Source organism: Euleptes europaea, chromosome 2, assembly GCF_029931775.1.
Source record: "Euleptes europaea isolate rEulEur1 chromosome 2, rEulEur1.hap1, whole genome shotgun sequence".
Classification (NCBI taxonomy): Eukaryota; Metazoa; Chordata; class Lepidosauria; order Squamata; family Sphaerodactylidae; genus Euleptes; species Euleptes europaea.
The window spans coordinates 45,391,808-45,412,280 of NC_079313.1; positions in this window are offsets into that span (position 1 = coordinate 45,391,808).

The window sequence follows — 20,473 nt, forward strand, 5'->3', positions numbered from 1 at the left end:
AGGGGTGATGGTGCAGCTGCCGTGCTAGGAGATCTGATCAGGAATCTTCAATGAATTGTGTTGTTTGGCTCTTAGATATATAGATAATGATTGTTAAGGAAATGGGCCTTAGATTAATAACCCCCTATTTGTTGTCCAACAAGTAGCCATTTGTTCCTCCATAATTATTCTAAGGTTTTCTCTAGCACTCTAAAACGAATAAGAAACTTTGTAGCCAGAGTAAAACTTTGTTCTACTTTAACGAACTATCCAGGATGTTGTGTACTTAGGATTCAGAGTTCTCTTTTGGCACATAAGGTGATGTTTTTACATCACCCCTGTTATTGGGTGGCACATGGCCTAGTTACAAATACAGAGAGTCTTGCCATCTGCTTCAACCTGGCTAACAGAACAGTACCTGCTTCCTGCCAAACATCAGGCTCCAGCAACTGAACTCACGGGTCTTGAACTGGATGGAAAACACACAATTTGGCTTTAGATACAACTGCTCTTCTCCCTGGTCTGGTCCTGACAGTTGTGATTGCACTCAAACAGGTAACTGGCATATACCAGATGCCATACTGAAGACTCCTTTATCATGGGTGAAGTGTCTTTAGGGAAAGGCATACAGATGAGCTATTCTAGTCTAGGTTCTCTCCACACCTGCCCTGTTTTAACACTGCTCATTTTCATACAGTTTAACAGCTTTGTTCATTGCTCTGTATGGCATCTGGCACCACTGGCTGCTGCTGTCAGCTCACATGGCTGGATATCAGGTCACATGGTTTCATCAGTCCAGCATCTTGAGAAGGCTTGTACATTTAGCACAAAGACACATCATGAAGGTATGCTGGTGTTGTGGTCCATGTGCTACATCATAACCATCTATTTGTTAACACAGATGTTCCTAAGAGAACTACTTGCTACTGTTTACTGTTTAAAGTACTGTTTCCTTTTCCTTAATTCATGAGATCCCAAACAATCTTTCTACCCATCATTGCTGATGTTTATCAGAACTAGCTAAACAAAGTTAGGTTCATATAAGCTGCCAGAAGAGGTAGATGAAAGTACGTGTCCTATATAGTGGCAGGTCTGAGGGTCAGAGGCATGGTCAGGAGTGATCCAAGTCAAATGCTTGGTTGTCTCTAGCTTCAGATTCCAAGGAGAAGTACCAAAAGCATAATCTAAATGAGGGGTCAGGGTCCGGTCCGGGGTCAGAGTCACACGGTTAAAGAAGCAGCCAGAGTTCTGAGTCAACACCGAGTGGTAGCAACAATTTATTCCCACACAAAATGAGTCAGACACAGTGGCCTGCTTAAATACCCCTGAAGTGCAACAGCTGCTGTGCTTTACCCTGACTCAGCATTCTCTGCTTGGTGAAGTTCATTAGCCTCATTGCAGTCATCTGGGAGTGTCCTTTGCTGAGCTTGAAGTCTGGCACTTCTTCTCCTATCATGTACCTGTGCCCTGAGTCTTTTGCGCCTCTGTTCCAGCAGCTCCGGAGGGCTTTCTGGTGGCACCACCTGAAGCTGAGCTTCTGGCACAATTAAGTCCCCTGCACTGCGTGGCTATAGACATGGGGAGGCCCCTTCTGCCTGTGTTTGCTCAACCTGCTGTGGCTGGTCTGCTTTGAGGTCCTCTTCGTCCAAGGAAGCCTCAGTAGACTGACTCATGACAGTATCTCCCCCCCTCAAAGCCCCTCCCCATGCCCAATGGACCAGGACACAGCTTCTGAGGGTAGGCCTGGTGGAAGCAGCGTAGGAGGTCTGGTGTGTGGAGGTTGTCCGCAGGTTCCCAGGAGTATTCTTCTTCTTCATTTGTTCAGCCTGCTGCGGCTGGTCTGTTCCACTGCCTTCCTCTGCTTCAGGGTCCTCTTCATCTGAGGAAGCCTCAGCAGGCTGACTCATGATAGCCTGAAATAATTATCTTTTGGACATGGTCAATATTTGTCAAGTCAGAGACAAGTTATAAAATTGCAATGCACTCCATCCAGATTCTTCCAATTTTCTGGGGGCTGCTGGCCAGAAACGGGGAGTCGTGGTGGACCCCTGAGCTGGGCTATGTTGCAGTGGCAGCAGAGATGTCCCTCTCCTCGCCTCTAGATGTAAGTATTAGAGGGCCCGGGAGGTGCCGCCATCAGGTTGGGGGGTGGGAAAGGCTGTCCCTTGGCCTGGCGCTGGACAAAAAGACCACAGCTTTGTATATTTACAATAAAGTGATCTGGAATGGGCAGACTAACTTCTCTTTTCTGAATTCCAGTTTAGTAAATAACTTTTAGGAATAAAGTAGAGTCAAGCCTCCTTTTGTGAGCATCCCTGGCATCTGGGAGCCTATATCCTGGATTAGAGTCCATGTACTGCTCAGACTCCCCCTAACCAAGCATTTACTGAAGCTTGAGGAAGCCATGCCAGTTCACTTCCCACTAAATGTGAAGTTTGAGTTAGGGGCAGGATACAGCAAGGGGGTTCCTGTCTGAATTCACTGTGCTAGGTAGTTCTGATCTACCTGTCTGAGGAAGATTCATGGTGCTCACCAAACCTTGTCACTTTGAGCCATTTAATGGCACTGATCCGAGATATTACAGCCATACGAACAGCCCTGTGCCAATACGGAAGGTAGAGTAGGAAACCTCCTTTTCCTACACTCCCTTGGTCAATACAGAGGCAGAAATATTCCATTTAACCTGAAATGGGTGGCCTGCAAAGCCTAACTTGCTCTACTGGGAGGGTAGATGGGTGCCATGATAAACTAAAAGAGGGTAGAAGAATGGAAGGATTGGCTTTTATAGACCATCCAAGATCACCTCTGATTGCCTGCCACTTAATGGTGGGCAATTGCCTTCCACTTAATGGGCCTGTCCGCTGCCCCTCAGCTGGCTGGTGGGTGGAAGCAGGTCAGCTGAAGGGGGGTGATCTGCATGCAACAGGGACTTTCTACGACATTCCTCCAAAAACGCTATGGTTTCCATAGAGTTTTTTGAGAAACATGCTAGAGCGTCCTGTTGCTTCCGGAGTAAACCCGGAAGTGACGTTATTGCAGCACGCGCATGGATTGCCCCCCCACACACACACCACAACAAAGCTTGCGCTGGTGGTAAGAGAGTACCTGGCAACCCTACTGCTGCTTTGTCTCCTCTTATAGGTTGTGTGCAAAGACATCCTCACCTGAACCCTGTTGTATGTAGGAGGTGGTAACAGGATTTCCTAAAATGTCTGAATAGGGTGCCCGGGAATGAAGAGTCCATGGTCAATGGATGAAAGGAGGGGAATGCATGGGGAGCTTGCTCTGAACAGATGAACAAATTACAGATAGCCATCCTCTGCTCAAAGGTTCAGCAGAATGATGCATGGAAGCTTGAAGAGGAATGGATGTATTCCCTCTGTGTACTATTCACTGAGTGCATTGTTTTTTTCTGAATAAGATCTCCAGGCTTTCAAAGAATAAAGGTATTTGAGACTGCAGTGGAGACAGAAAAGAGCTTGTGACAGAAATGTTGGGCATAGTGATCCCACTATTAACTCTGTTCACACATTTTTTGTTGTAGTGCTTACATATTGACCACGAAGGGCAGGAGGTCAATAGAATGGATATATATTCTACTGTCTGTATCCTGTATATAGGCTTCAGCTGTACCCCCTCCTCTTTGGCTCCAAGTGTGATCTCAAGGAAATTTACAAAAAAAATCCATAAAAATAAACATCTCCAGTATCAAATCAATACAGTAATGAGAATACCAGCAGATATTAACAAAGATAGAAACCAAGCAAATCCTTCTGTCACCCTCCCTCGCAACAGCCATCTTTCTACAAGCCATGAACAAGAGGGCCTTCCTACGTAATGCCTTCCAGATAGTGCCCATCACCCTCAGAAAAGCAGCAGGGCCTGTACAGATTGCATAAGTCCACCAAGATGGTTCCTACAAGAGATGCTGATGTCTGAGAAAGCTAGGCTGTAACTGTGACAGAATAATTATGCCAACCAACTGCAGATCTATAACTCGAAGTGAACATGATGACCAAACAATGTTAGGAAACACACCCAAGATATTACAAATTGGATATGCCAATCAAGGTCATTAAATAACATATTTTATATATCCTTTAAATTCTATGTCCTCATAAGGTACAATCAAATCTAACGGAACAAAATATACAAAAAAGAGCTTCTATAGCATGTATATACAATGGTCACTACTTAGACATAAAGCGCCAGCCGACACAGAGCTGGCAGAAAGTGAGCCAACAGGAGGAAGAGCTGAGTGTCGTCAGCATATTGATGGCACCCAACACCAAACCACCTGATGATCTCAGCAAGAGGATGCATGTATATGTTAAATAACATCAGAGAGAGGCTCGAATCCTGTGGGACCCCACAATGCACGTCTTGTCGGGAAGACCTCTCCTTCCTGATAGCAACCCTCTGAGAGCATTCCTGGGGGAATGAGGAGAACCAACTAAGGGCAGAGCCCCTCACCCTCAGGGAGGCAAGGCGGTTGATCAGGACCAAATGATCATCTGTATCAAAGGCCACTGATAGATCCAGAATGTTGATATAATGGCTTCAGATGTTTCCTAAATGGAAGCTGATTGTTAAGTGATGGTCTCCTGGTCTTGAATGAGATTTTTTTTTAATACACTCTGCTTGAACACAAGGTGCAGGGGCATGTTAAGAACTTTGTTGTTTGGAGCAGACAGTGGGAGAGAGCTGAGAATTGGCTGAAAGTTGTGCAGGGATTTTGAGAGGGTCTGTTGTGGACTAGCAGATTTCATGCCTTTTTTATAAATGTTTATTGATTTTTTTAACATAAAAACAAACATAGAAACATATAAAAACAAACAAAAAAATTAATAAAAAAAGAAAATACAAAAGAGTATCATTTCGTACCAGTTGCAACATTCATAATTTTATAATTATAACAAACCAAAACAATACCCCCTCAGCCCTTCACCCACCTAAAAAGGTGATCCATCACCCTACTTCCGTAGAAGTGTCTGACAGTTTTGAAAGTAAAAACATTTACCTTAAAATATAAAGATATTAAACCTTATATCTATAACTCACTAATTAAAATATTAAAGTCCATTTTTGCCAGTTTGTCCCAATATGTGGCGGCCTTTATCCATGTTTTTTTAAACTCATCCATATCTCTTCCTTGTAGGAAGTTTGTAATTTTGGCCATCCTCATATAGCAGATTTCATGCCTTGAAGGTATCTTTGCCTCCACTGGCATGTACTTGTATGTTTGTACATTATGTAAATCTAACAAAAAATGCTTGAACATTCTAGTGGTCTCCTATCTGAAGGAAACCAAACCTCAAGAATGCTGCCCCTGGAATGTCTCAGTGCTTCGGGAAGTAGGGAATGCATAGCAAAATATCTCAATGTTGGGTTATGGCATTAAAAACAGATTTCAGTGTGTAATGTGTTAGACCAGGATTTGGAAAAACTGGGTTCAAACTGCTTGTGACCTTGTGCCAGGTACTTTTTCTCACTCTAACCTACATCACAGGGTTGTTGTGATGATAAAATGAGGGAGAGCCATGTATGCAGCTCTGGGAACCTTGGAGGAAGGGTAGAATAAAAACGTGGAAGATGGAAAGATACCAGATCAAAGCCCTAGCACATATTGTGTCCATTGCAATGTCTGTAGCTATAATTTTCCATTAAGCTCTGATAGAGGAAAGTTTATTAACACTTTTATTAATACTGCATTCTTCCCACATAAACAAGGTAATGGGCATTCTCTTTCATGACTGGGGGCAATGTCTTTTAATCCTTAAAAAGGGCTTGACCTATTTTCCAATATAGTCTATGGAATGGCTTGGTATACTATGAAATGTGTCAAATCACTAGGGAGTCTGCAAATGTGACAGATGCATGATTTGAATAAAAAGGGGCAAAGTGCTAATACAAAATGGACTGGCTGAACACTGGAAGCTTGCAGGCACTTGACTCATTTCCATGCTGCCACAGCTTTTGAAAATTCTGTAACATCCCCCTTGTGACCTGAACTCAAAGGAAGGCATCTACACAAAAGTAGGAAGTGTCTGTGTTGAATTGGTCAATACAGCTCTACATTCTCAGATAAGTGGAGTGGACTGACCATGAAAGTGAATGGTGCCATGTAAATCAGACCACGTGGTTATGGAGCTACATTAGGATCCAGTGCTTTGCCAGGTAATGATGCTGACAGAGAGTGATTCTGTTAAGATGTCTTTGCACTCTACAATAAGGTGGGGGGCTTTTGTCTCTCTAAATTATTCAATGGCTGCAAATGAAAGCAAAGTTGTTTTTGTTTCGCTATCAGTTTGTTAAAAAGAGAACGGGAAGAAATTGTCATCCAGTGCTTTGTTTTACAATGCACTGACATTTTAAATGCTGTGATCCACAGGTCTTTTAAGGCAACAGGCTTGCATATGATCTATCTGCATTTCCACTGAAATCAGGCCTAAATGGCTTGTGTTGTTTACACTGGATTTAGACTGCAACCTTTGTGTTTCTATATTGTTTTAATTTTAAAAGAAAGCAAGTGGTAGAGATATATCTTTTTAAAAAACCAGACATCTAAGTTATTTTCCTTGCAGTGTTATCTGACAAAAAAGTCACACACAGGGCCAATTCACATGTTACAAAGTCTTGGTGTTCCCATCCCCCACGTATCCACCCTGGTCCTATTAACTAGAAATTCTCTGTAAGTTCTGTGCTTGGAATTCGAATCCATGGGCCTAATTTTGATTGGGACTATGGCTTGCAGGGAGAGGGAGCTTAAAACTCCCCCCTCACACCTTTTCCCTGACCTGAAAGGGCCTCAGGAAGCTCCTATTTGTCCCACTGGTTAAACTTGCCAACCTCCAGGTAAAACCTGGAGATCTCCCGCTATTACAATTGATCTCCAAACAACCACGGTCAGTTCCTCTGGAGAAAATGGCTGATTTGGAGGAAGGGCTCTATGGCATAGCACCCTGCTGAGGTCCCTCCCCAGACCCCACCCTCCCCAGGCCCCACCTCCAAAATCTCCAGGTATTTCCCAACCCAAAGCTGGCAACCCTATATGATGGCCTATATGTACATTTCTCCAACACAGCAAACAGAGGCTTTTCAGATCCAGAAATTGGTGCAGTAAGGAAGGCTTAAGCCCCTCCCCTGGGACACCACAGTCCAGGGCTAGTTCCAGGTTTTGGGGGGTGGGCTCGGCAGAGAATTTCCAGAGTCCCTCTTCTGCTTGCCCCAAGGCCCTCCTCTCACACCCTTCTCCTTTCCTACCCATCTGCATGCCTCCCACCAGGTGGTGTGTCCTTCCCCTGCCCGTCAATGCTCACCTGGCTACTGGTGGGGGATGGGGGGGTAGCGTTACCAGATTCAAGTTGGGAAACTCCTGGAGATTTGAGGGTGGACCTGAGGAGGTCAGGGATTTCAGTGGGGCACAATACCACAGAGTCCACCCTCCAAACATCCATTTTATAAAGGGGAACTAGTCTAAAGAGGAGCTGTAATTCTGGGTGATCCCCAGGTCCCACCTGGGGTCTGGCATCTTGAGCTGCCTGCACTGCTGCATCCCTTTATCCAGCAGCACTGGCAATGTGAGCATCTGGGAGCATGGGTGGTGGATCGCTAGCAAATGAGTGGGTGAAGGTGACAGTAGTGGGCCCTGCCAGAAGCCCTGGGTCCTGGCAGCTGCTCTATCTCAGAGTATGCTGATTGTCAGATTCTAGGACTCCGTTGCCTCTCAGGAATCATCAACTTCACTCCAGACGTTAGCAGAGAGTTAAAGTAGAATTTATTTGAAAGGAAGGGTACAGTAATCCATGAAACACAACGTTACAATGGCGCAAAATCATTTGGAGGGCATTCTTATAGAGTACACAAGCTAGAATGTTTACAAGTAAAAGCTTTGAAATGCAAAACATCAGAGGTTCCCCAACACCAAGAGAGAGAATTCACACCTTAAGATCAGAGCAGGATTACAATCAGGAAGTCACTTTGAAATGGATATCTCTCGAGCTTTTGGCTGTTGCCTCTTCCTTCCTTTCTCTTTCCCACGGGAAGGAGAGGTGAAACAAAAGTCACCCCGCTATCCAGGGTCCGATTGCATGCCCTCACTGACACTCCGCCTCCCCAAAGGCCCCCCCCCAGATCTCCTGGTTTGTCAGGGTAATGGCGATGGAAAGCCGCTACAAGGGTTGGAGCCTGTACGTGAACAGCGGACACCCACTCATCGTGACTGGAATTTAAATGTTTCCAACGCACAAGATATTCCAGTCGGCCCCTGCGCCTCCGAGAATCGAGCACCCTGGAGATTTCAAAGTGCTGTTCGCCCTGCACCATGATGGGAGTTGCCGCTTCGGGTTCGGGGTGCCATTCTGGTGCTTGTAGAAAGGGTTTTAGCAGACTCACGTGAAACACTGGGTGTACCCCTTGTAAGGATTTGGGTAGTTCCAACTCCACCGTAACCTCATTGATAACTCGGGAGATAGGAAACGGACCCACAAATCGTTGACCCAATTTTTTACACGGGCGTAAAGACCTGAGGTTCTTAGTGGAAAGATACACCTTCCCTCCGACCCTCAATTCCCACTGAGGTGCTCTGTGTTTGTCTGCTTGTACTTTGTACCTGTCTTTAGCCTGTTCCAGGTTTTTTACAAGCCAGGGCCAAGTGTTCCTCACTGTGTGAGCCCATTTAGACACCTCGGGGGGATCGCCTTCTGGTGGGGTAGGTACAGCCCCTAATGGTCCAAAATCCATCCCATAAACTGCTTTGAATGGGCTCATCCCGGTTGCAGAGTGTACCGAGTTATTGTAGGCATACTCTGCCAGTGGCAGCAGATCAACCCAATTGTCTTGGTGATAATTAACAAAACAACGCAAATAACATTCTATCACCGCATTGACCCTTTCGGTCTGCCCATCCGTCTGGGGGTGATAGGCAGATGACACACCCAACTGCACACCTACAATTCCTAAGAACGCTTTCCAGAACTTAGACACAAACACCGAGGCTCGGTCCGAAATTATCTTCTTCGGAAATCCGTGTAGTTTAAATATGGTATGTATGAATAAACGAGCCAATTTGTGTGCAGATGGCATCCCTTCGCACGGCACGAGATGAACTTGCTTAGAGAAAAGATCCGTGATTACCCACAGGACAGTCTTCCCCTGACTGGATGGGAGGTCTGTTATGAAGTCCATCCCAATCACTTGCCAGGGTGCCTCTGGAGTTTCTAGGGGCTTTAGTAATCCCGGGGGTTTTCCCATCAAACGTTTACTAGTTGCGCACACAGGGCAGGATTTGATAAATACCTCGATGTCTTGGCGCATCCCAGGCCACCAAAACTGTCTTCTTATTAGGTGCAAGGATTTTACAAACCCAAAATGTCCCCCTATAGTTGAACTGTGGCTCAGTTCCAATACTTCTCGCCTCAGTTCCCTGGGCACGTAATGTTTGTTCTTACAGAGACCGTTTTTGTCCGTCACCTGGGATGGGATAGATTCTTCCTCCCGCTCCCGCTGAAGAGCCTCCCCCCACCTTGTCTTGACTACCTCCGGGAGGCTTTCTGGAACTGCCCAGAGGCGGGGAATGGCAGCATCCGACCCCGGCAAGGAGGTGGGTACTGGCCCTTCAGCCTGGTCCCTTCGCTCTATTTGGGAAATTTCCCCCCCCTCCCCAGCGGTTGTGGTCGAAGGTTCCCCGGGGACTGCTGGGGATGAGGAGGTGGGAGCAACCACTTCTCGGGGAGGACTCGAACTCGAGTCTTGTGCCGCCGCGCGGCTTTGTGCTCTGGTCAGAACTCCTGCACTATTCCCCTCTGGAGTCAAACCCAGGTGTTCCCGTGTGAAAAGAGAACCCACCGGCCGCTCAACCTGACACTCATATTGCGGCATGCGAGACAGTCCGTCTGTTAAGCAGTTTTCTTTCCCAGGCATGTGTTTGATGGTAAAATGAAACTTAGAGAAAAAGGTTGACCAACGCACTTGTTTGGCGGACAGCTTCCGCTGACCCAAAATCGATTCGAGGTTACGGTGATCTGTACAGACCACAAAGGGCTCGGCCGCTCCCTCCAGGAACTGTCGCCAAACCGTGAGGGCATGTTTAATTGCCATGGCCTCCTTTTCCCCAATCGGCCAGTTGAGTTCAGGGCCAGAGAACTTCTTAGAAAAATATGCGCAGGGTCTAAGTCTCCCTTGATCATCCCTCTGAAGGAGTGCGCCTCCCATCGCCTTGTCCGAGGCATCTACCTGTAAGGTGAATGGCCTGGAGCAATCTGGGTGCGCCAGAATGGGTTCAGAGGTAAAGCGCTCCTTAAGAGTTTCAAAAGCCGCCTGACACCTGGCGGTCCAAGGTACCTGGTATTGTGCAAAGGTGGCCTCTTGCCCCTTCCCCTTGGTTTTAAGCAAATCAGTAATAGGCAAAGCTATTTGAGCGAAATCCTGAATAAAACTTCTATAAAAGTTCGCAAACCCCAAAAACTGCTGAACCTGTTTGCGAGTTCTGGGAGGTTCCCATTCTAACACTGCCTGCACTTTCTCCGGATCCATGCTTAACCCTTGGGGAGATATCACATAACCCAAAAATGACAATTGGTCCTGGTTGAATGCACATTTTGATAACTTAGCATACAAATGATTGTCTCTTAGACGACGCAACACCTCCCGCACCAATTCTCTGTGCTCTGCGGGATCCTTGGAGTAAATCAGCAAATCGTCGAGAAAGACTATTACACCTTGAAATAGGAGATCGTGTAGAATCTCATTAATTAATTGCATGAAGCACGAGGGCCCCCCCGACAGACCGAATGGCATGACTAAAAATTCAAACAAACCATAACAACAAGAAAAGGCTGTCTTAGCTTCATCCCCCTCCTTGATCCGGACCCTGTAGTAGGCTTCCGCCAGGTCAATTTTCAAGAAAACACAACCCTCCTGTAACGCGCTCAGGAGGTCCGGGATTAAGGGAAGGGGGTAGGCATTAGTTTCAGTAATCGCGTTAAGCCCCCTATAGTCTACACACAGTCTGAGATCAGATGTACCTTTCTTCTTCACAAAGAAGCAGGGAGAAGAAAATGCAGCCTTGGACGGCCGTATGAAACCCCGCTTCAAGTTCTTGTCCAGAAATTCTCGCAGCACTGCTTTCTCTTGGGGACTCATGGAATAAACTCGGGCCTTGGACGGTTTAACGTCCTTAATCAGTTCGATGGCACAATCCGTAGTGCGATGAGGAGGCAATAAGTCACAGTCCGTCCCCTCAAATACATCTGCGAAATCACTATATTCTGGGGGCAACGTGGGTTCCTCCAAGGCAGCTGCGCTTCCCCCTCCGGGTAAGTCATCCCGGCTGTGTTTTTCGCACTGGGAAGCTCCAAACACCACCCGCCTTTGTTCCCAGTCAATGCTCGGGTTATGCCCCGCCAACCAATTGATGCCGAGAACCACCGGGTAGGAAATCTTAGGAACTACCGTGAAGTGGATCTGTTCCCAGTGGTTTCCCACCCCCAGCCACATCTTGCGAGTGTGCAAATGAACCGGCCCTCCCCGCAGGTCACTCCCATCCATTTGGTGGAAATGTAAGGGCTGGTCCAGTTCTCGAGTCCCAATTTTCAGGCGTTCTACCACCGCCTGATCAATTAGGGTCCGGGAGCACCCGGAGTCCACGATAGCCACAACGGCCACCGGTTCCCCCCTTTGGGGGTTTCGTAACACAACAGGTATCAACAATGTCTCTCCCTGATCACTCACCCTACATGGAGCCGGTTTGGTTTCTTCCGAGGGTGCCCTCTGTGCCGGTTCCCTCACAGAAGGCCGTCCTCGTTTTTTGCCGGTGAGGGGCTTCGGAAACTATCTCGGGTACAATGGTTGTGGAAATCCGATGAGGTTTCAGCTTGCAGGGCCGCCGCCCCACGGCGACCGTTCGTCCCCTCCGCTCTCCTGTGCTCCAGATTCCGAGGTGGTGTCGCCTCCCGCTCTTGTGTCGCCCTGTTGCTCGTCCCTTCTGACGGCGTGTTGGTACATTTTGCTGCAAAATGGCCCATCTTCCCACACTGAAGACAAGCTCCCTCCCTGAACCGACGTGCCCTGTCGAGACTGTAGACTCCTCGATGTCTTCCCTCTCGCCGGGAGCCTGCCGCGTTGTCCCCTCTTGCGGGCGGGATAGGGATCGTCTTCGAAGGACGATCCTTGGAGAACTGGAGGGTAAGCTTGCGATTCTCCACCAGGGCCGCCAAACTTACCCACCCCTCTACCGACTCTGGATCTCCCAAAGTCAAACAGCCATCCAGCACTTCCCACCGCAACCCTTCGCGGAAATGCTGGACCTTGGTGGCCTCGCTCCACTCCCGTATCTTGCACGACAAAGATAAAAAGTCCTGTGCATACTCACTTACTGAGCGGGTTCCCTGCTTCAAACGACGCATGGCAATCTTTGCCTTTTCCCCCCGGTGGGGGTCTTCGAACCGGCGTCGCAGAGCGGACAAGAACTCATCCAGGGAGGCCAAAACCCTAGGCATAGTTTCTGCCGCTGTCACTGCCCATTCCACGGCCTCTTTCTCCAGCAGGCTGATCACATACCTGACTCGAGCTTCTTCCGAGGCAAAGGTCTCCCCCTGGTCCTTCATGAAGCCGGAGATTTGGAGTAAGAAGTGAGGCAACTGTGAGCTGGATCCGTCGAAAGATACCTTCAGGTCTCTGGCCGTAGGGCGTCTGGGCGTGGGAGTCTCCCCAACAACGAGCGGCCCTGTAGTCGGCCGCGAATCCGTTTGGGGTGGTTGCACTGGCTGTCCAAGCCCCCTCACTGCCCCTAGAACAGCTGCAAGGTCCCGCTGCAAGGTGTCTAGCTGAGTCTGCAGGTCCCGATTCTGCAGAACGAGCATCTGATTCTGTCCGCGTATCAGAGTGGCCGCTTCTGCAGTGAGGGTAGGGGTGTGAGCGAGCGTGGGGTCCTTCCACCCTTCCCCTTCTCCATACCAAGCGGCCAGCGGTCCCCGGTAGAAGTCGCCTCCTGGTTCTGACGCTGCTCTCTGTCGCTGCCCGGCCCCCGAGAGTCGGGGGGTCCACGTCAGCCTCCCAGGGACATCGGTAGGCCCGGGTGGGCGCTGCTGCTCCGGGGTCGCTTCTCCTTGGCCAACCTCAATATCAGCGGGAGTCTGCCGAAGCTCCTCTCCCGCGTTGAGCGGCACCGAGGGTGGTACCGACATCCTAATACTATTTCTAACCCGAAAACAAAAAAGGTTGGGATTGTAACGTACTGTCAGATTCTAGGACTCCGTTGCCTCTCAGGAATCATCAACTTCACTCCAGACGTTAGCAGAGAGTTAAAGTAGAATTTATTTGAAAGGAAGGGTACAGTAATCCATGAAACACAACGTTACAATGGCGCAAAATCATTTGGAGGGCATTCTTATAGAGTACACAAGCTAGAATGTTTACAAGTAAAAGCTTTGAAATGCAAAACATCAGAGGTTCCCCAACACCAAGAGAGAGAATTCACACCTTAAGATCAGAGCAGGATTACAATCAGGAAGTCACTTTGAAATGGATATCTCTCGAGCTTTTGGCTGTTGCCTCTTCCTTCCTTTCTCTTTCCCACGGGAAGGAGAGGTGAAACAAAAGTCACCCCGCTATCCAGGGTCCGATTGCATGCCCTCACTGACACTGATTCTGGCCCTGCCACAATCCCATTCTAAGCAGGCCCACAAACCCCTGGGAAATAAATTCTGTGCATTTACAGATGACATCTGTTGATAGGACATGTGGGCGACGTGAGGACTTTGTAACTTGAGAATTGGCCTTGTGAATTAAAATAATCAGAGGTCTGTGTGTTCCTACTTTTGTTGGCAATCCAGATCACAGAATGGCACAGCAAAACACAGGAGCATATTTTTAATGGCTGATAGTGGCAATGTGGTCCTACAAATATTGAAGAAAGGCCGTCTTGAATTCTTTATGGCAGGCACAGTTAGGACACGCTGAAAATATCTGATCTGATACTTTAACAGACTTGCTCAAAATTCTCCAGCTAATTTGTCTTCTCTTCGTTCAAAACTTTTGCCACAAATTGTTTGTGTCAGAAACTCCAGCAGATACTTCACTGTTAAAATTCTTGCCTGAAACATCAAACACCCGCTGAGAAAATTATCTCGAAAGGTTAACACAGTAAGGCTTACACATAAAATGTCAAAGGACAGCTCAAATTACTCCCCCCCCCGCATCTTCACACACAAAAAAGACACCTATGGGTTGGTAGAGGTAGTAATCAGAGTTTTAAGTGCCGGGGGCACTCCCAAACATCAGGAATGCTCGATGGTGTTAGAGCTGCTTGCTCAAAGCATGCTGTGTCTCTACAGATGTGAGAGGCAGAATGGCAAGAGCTTATACAAATCCAGCTAACTGGCTGGGTTTTTCTTTCTTTCCAAAGGATCTTCCTTGAACTCTCCAGACAACCAGACATTTTAAATCAATGGACAATTGGAGGAGTCAAAAATTGAGGGCAGCAAGAATTAATAAAAATGCTAGATCTCAGTCTGGGAATAGCCACCGGGGTCTGATGTCAGTCACTGCTATTTTGGAGGATGCAGTGATATCTGGCAAGGAACGAAACTTCAAGAAGAAAATGGGAATGCCCATCTGCTGTCATAATAACAGAGGCTGAGATGGCCTCTGATGTGTTGGGTCAGTGGCTGCTTGATATTACTGCTAGTAGGATGACTATTTAACATTTATTGCTCCCTCGCATTTGGGCATAATATTTCAGTTAGGCTATATAAAATATAATTTAAAATCATGATTATGTCTCAATTGAGGCTGGCAGGGCACAGGTGGAAACCATTAAAAGATAAACTATGGCCAGTCACTGTTGTATGTTGATGGTAATACACACAGTGCTGCTTTCAGGGAAACGTTCTCCAGGAACAGCCTGTGCCGATTCACTGGCATTACTTTGCTACCACACCAGGGTTTTTAGTGATTCAATTGTGCTGTGAAAGACTTTAGCAGGACAGGACCAGAAAATGCCTAGTAACACATGATTTGAGTAGCTAAACCTTAGCTGGACAACAGAGAAATCAGACACCCCAGAACATATCCAGTACTTAAGTGTTTCTCCTATTCTTCTACATGAGTGAAGCAACAGCGGCATGTACGTGTGAACAAGTGCTGTAATTAACAAGTATTGTGTCACCAAGGACACATTATACCCCCGTCTGTGCTGACTTCCTATTGTCTACCAAGCGCAACTCATTATCAAAACTAGCAATCCGTAACATCCCAAACAGCTGGGTCAAACATGTCTAGGAGAAGATTTCCTTCCTAATCAAACTCCCTCTTTTCAAGTCCTAGCATCTTTTGAGTGTATTATTTGTGCATTCAGGCAGCAAGGAGATCTCTATATTGGGTGCTATCCTCAACTGGAAAAATCTTACATCACCAGTAGTAAATGGCGCTTAACTTTCCCACTGAAATCAACAGGGAAAAGTGCTTAACTTTTGCTGGATTCACTAAAAAACTGAATCTCTATCAAGGACTTACTACTGCTCCTGTGAACAAAGTAAACAGACAAAGAATGAGACATAGACAATGTAGGCAGATATGGTCCCTATTCCAGGTTTACAGTCTAAAGCAGGCATATCACACAAGGAAAGTGAGTAATGGAAAATGGGTGACTTTCATATGACACAGAATTGGATTGTTTATCATGTGCTGATAGTAATTTTCTAGGAAAACCAGGAACTGAATAAGCTGGCTCTGACAAGGTGAAGAATACAGGCACCTTAAATGGCATGGAGGAAAAAAGAGACAATGTGGAAACATTTTGGGATTGAAGTGTGACACTTATCTGCTCTTTAATCTTTCATAAAGCATTGACTCTTCATAACTTTTGTTGAAACGGCACACAGAGTCATGGAACTACACATCTCCTGTCACTTCCAGAGACACATATTGTAATGTTTATCTTTTTTATCCATATGCTCTATGAGTTTTCATCTACTTTTTTAGTTTGGCTCTTCCTCACAGGTGGCTTTATTCCCTTTGACACTGTTGTACTAGTACAGCACTGTGACAGCTGCAATATATGTTTCAGATGACAAGTTTGACTTTGGTGACATGACAAGTAAAATAATTTAAAGCTTCCCCTGTTTGATCAGAATGCTTAACAGGTCATCACTAGATATCAGTTAGTAGGAGTTGGCTTGTGGGAACCAGAAGGCCAACAGAACAGTTTTGGAGGACTCACCAGGCAATTCCACATTAATGAAACCGTACAGGGGGAAAATGTACAAACATGTACTTGTTTCTTTTTTCCATAATTGTAGGGGTCGATTTCATTGTACTAAGTGCAGCTCCCCCCCCCACCACATTTTTACAGAATGGTGGGCTCCACGTATATACACTACAGATAGTGCCATCTGATAGACAGGCAGTATAGTCCTGAGGGCTGCTTAGGTGGAAGCAGTTGGCTGCCAGCACAACAGTAGTGTTAGCGCCACCCGTAGGTACGCTAGCTATCAGTAGCACTGCTGGTCCATTTCCTACAGGGATCCTGCATAGGCTAGGGACTAGGCAAATATCCCAGCAGGGGAGCCGCAGGATCTGTGTCTGCACCAGTGTCCCCAATAACAGTGCAATCATGCCCAGAGGACATTGCAGAGGTGTGATGTCATGGCCATGACAGATGGGGGGAATCAATCCATTGCTTGGCAACAACCATGGGGAGCCAGCCCCAGGGACACACAAACTGAAGGGCTGGGAGGGATGGTCCTGCACATCACTGGGCCATGACCATGGCACTCATCCGATCCTTTAAAGGAACAGGCCACACCACATAGAATGGAGGCAGCAACACACACAAAAAGGGGAAGGGGGGCCCAGAATCCCATACACCAGAAACAATCCCAAAACAGGTCCACTCAGAAGTAAACCCCATGCAAAGAACCGGGGGCAAATTCAAGGAAAGTGGCACAGGGAGAGCAAAAGGAACATGGAGCTGGCCATAATGTACCCTGCTCAAATGTTGGACTACTAAATTTTGGACCAATCAGAGTATCTGAAAACTTTCAAAGGAAGCCCAATGCTTCAGCTAATTGTTTAGAACTGAACTCTGGGTAACAGCCTACCCACTATGCACATTACTTCTGAATGTCATGAATTTGAACTGGAAACCTCATTGCTTAGGGATACAAAGCCTCCCACTATGGCAAGAGGCCTCCGCCAGCACCCCTTGTTGCCTGCCACTGCTCAGAGTATCTCTAAATAGCCAAGTAGACCCTTCTGAGACTCAAAGAGTACAGGATTCAATTTTGACCCTTCATGAATCAACAGCAGGGGGAAAAACACCTTGCCAGTATTCACATAGCAGGATTTTCTGATAGCGCTGCAAGATTACAAGTTTTAAAGGTCAGCATGGTTAAAGAATATTAAAGAATTCATCACCTTAAAATTCCCACAGAAATGGAGAAGTCTGGCACACCAAAAAAGATTTGTAGTGAAATCCTGCAGCTGCTGACAATGCAGACACTCACTTGCAGAATCCAGAGTAGTTTTGATCATCACAGCAAGAAGCAGCTAGGAGGACAGCATAGACTTCTGGCAACTTGTTTGCAGAGTCCCATATGAACATATTGCTACATACTCCACACTTTTCCAAGCACATAATGGTGTTATTTATTTTAGACATCTATTAGATTTTTTTAAACTAAACAAATTCCAAAACAACTCACTAAGTGGAAGAATGTATTAATATTTCCCCAAAAGCCTCCAGTGTGATAGTTACTAAAGGACGATGGAACCTCTGCTTTCCTGACTCCCCAGGGGGAGAGTGGATGTGCTCTGAGCCATGGCTCTTCGTTTTCACATTCTCTTCTTGGCCTAAGTCCTTACCTGATCACACTTGCAGAGGAGGCACCCAAGAGAAGAAAGTGCTACATGGAAAACGACAGGAAGTGGGCCAGGGCAGAATAGCAGCCATCAGCAGCTAGAGCAACGCAAAGCCAGCAACCATGCCCCTAAAGTTTTCTGGAGCAACAAAGACGTTTGCTTCTTGAATAAAATTGATTTCAGACCTTGACTCTGTGTAGTTTGCCATCAGAAATTGTGACTTCTGCTGAGACTGCAACGGTAAAGCACTGAGTGATTGTTGTCTGTTCCATGAGGAATATCTATCAGCAAACAGCTGTAAACACTGGGAAAGCACCTTTTAATATTGAGAGAAAAGCTTTGTTCGGTGCATATGGGGGAGGGGGTCAACAGAATATCCCTTCCGCCAGATGAACACAGTGATGCTTGGGCCCAACTGAGGTTATGGGGTAAGGAAAAGCATGGATTGCTGGATTTCTTATCTTATTACCAACTGAGTTAAAATAAGCAGCATCTGAGATGCCATGAGAAGCAGATTTCACAAGACTGGGTTTCACACGTAAGGGGGAACAGACCACCCCCTTGACAGTTTCCACACACCATCATGCTATACAGGAGTACTTTTACTTGAACCCCAGCCTGAAACTCCTCATTGGAAGTCCCCAGAATGCAGTGCTGATTACTGAGAAAGAAAAAAGTCCTCTGGACACAAGTGGAACCTATAACTCTGACGAACAAGACCAGCCTTATGACTGATAAGAAGAGCTCGGTCCAGCATCTTGCTTTGAGATACTAGGAAGATGTGATGGGAAAGGGACATTTGGTCCCCTGGTGGCCAAAATAAAAATAAATGAAAGAAAATTACATAGCCACACCTCTTTCTCCACCCTATGGAATAGGAAACATCTTGGTAATACTCTGATCAAGCAAAAGGTATAAAGATCTTAGATGAGGATGATCTATTAGCATTTTGGAATCCACTTGCTGTGGATCTGAGGAGGAAACCCATGAATCATTAATCGTACAGAGAAGGGAAAGACTCTCTAGGAACTTGCAATAGCTCATTTGCTTCACCTGTGAGCACTTGCTATGATTTCAAACCAAGCAAAAGCTAATACCATAATGAGTGATTGTGGATTTTTAGGGAGGTTTCCAGCTATTGCTGAAGCCAAAAAATATGGGCATCACGTTGATTTCTAGCTCCCTCTCCCTGCGCACAGCCCAGGCCCAAGATATGTTGTATGTACAGTCCTGTCCTCTTGGTGGCCCTGTGTGCCTGTAAGCAGTGTGTGTGTGTGTGTGTGTGTGTGTGTGTGTGTGTGTGTGTGTGTGTGTGTGTGTGTGTGTGTAAAGTAACGTCAAGTCGCAGCCGACTTATGGCGACCCCTTTTGGGGGGTTTTCATGGCAAGAGACAAACAGAGGTGGTTTGCCAGTGCCTTTCTCTGCACAGCAACCCTGGTATTCCTTGGTGGTCTCCCATCCAAATACTAACCAGGGCTGACCCTGTTTAGCTTCTGAGATCTGACGAGATCAGGCTAGCCTAGGCCATCCCGGTCAGGGCCCTGTAAGCAGTACCATTCTCTTATAAAACATTATAAAACCAATACTACTTTGATGTGTCTGACTTCCTATTGGCCAAAGACCCTTATTAGGATGCTGTGCTTTGTATTTCCACTCTGCTCAGTGATGCACTATGCAGCAGCCTTTCATCAGCAATGCTGTCATAACATCATGACACATCTGCTGATGTAGCCTATTGTCAATGCAGAAGCATGAATCTATGTGCTGTGGATGTACAGGGTCAGTTTGCCTCTAGCTGCATGGTTGCATTTGCTCCAAGATTCTTGTGTCCAGTACTGAACATTTGGTATTCAGAGGCTCATCGGAACAGGCTGCTAATATCTTAAAAAATGAATATCTCCTCACCCATCCAGAGGCAGAAACCAGATTATATTCTTATTTCCAAATTTACCACATAGATTATGGCGAATAGACTCCCAAGATTATCAGCTAAATGCCAGTTTTTAATGACTCACACTTGTCTTTCTTGATTAAGTCCATTATTACCCCCTTCAGTCTTTTCACCAACCTATTAGTTGGGTTTTTCATGTCACCATTTGGAAGAAGAATTAGCCATTGAGGCTGGCACGTATCAGTTTATGTAATGCAATTTACAGTTGATGAATCTAAGAAATGGTAGTTTCATACCAGAAAATTAATAAAAGTGTAATATCTAAGCAGTAAGTGCAGCCTAGGCAATACAATCTGAATGGAACTAGACAAGTTCATGAAGTTTTCTTTGTCTGTTTTAGATTCATTTAGAAGTCATTGCCTAAGAGTTTATAAGTTTGAACTGTTTTGGGAATTTTGTCATTAAACCTTTATGATCAAGTGGGAGCTTGTGTTGTTACAAAAAAGTAATCTAAGTGGTAACAACACTGCATTCAAACAAAAACATGAGAACAATTTAAGTGCCAGAGACACCAGCACCTAGAACTGATCTCTGTTCCCCAACCAGCCCATTCCTGCACTTTTCCTAGTGAATACCATTTAAAGATGATGTTGCTTCTACTGCAGGGAATTCAGGGACGTTGAAGTTCCACCTGCCTCCTAGGCAAAGCTCCAAAGACACTATTGCCACCAAACCTAGGACTG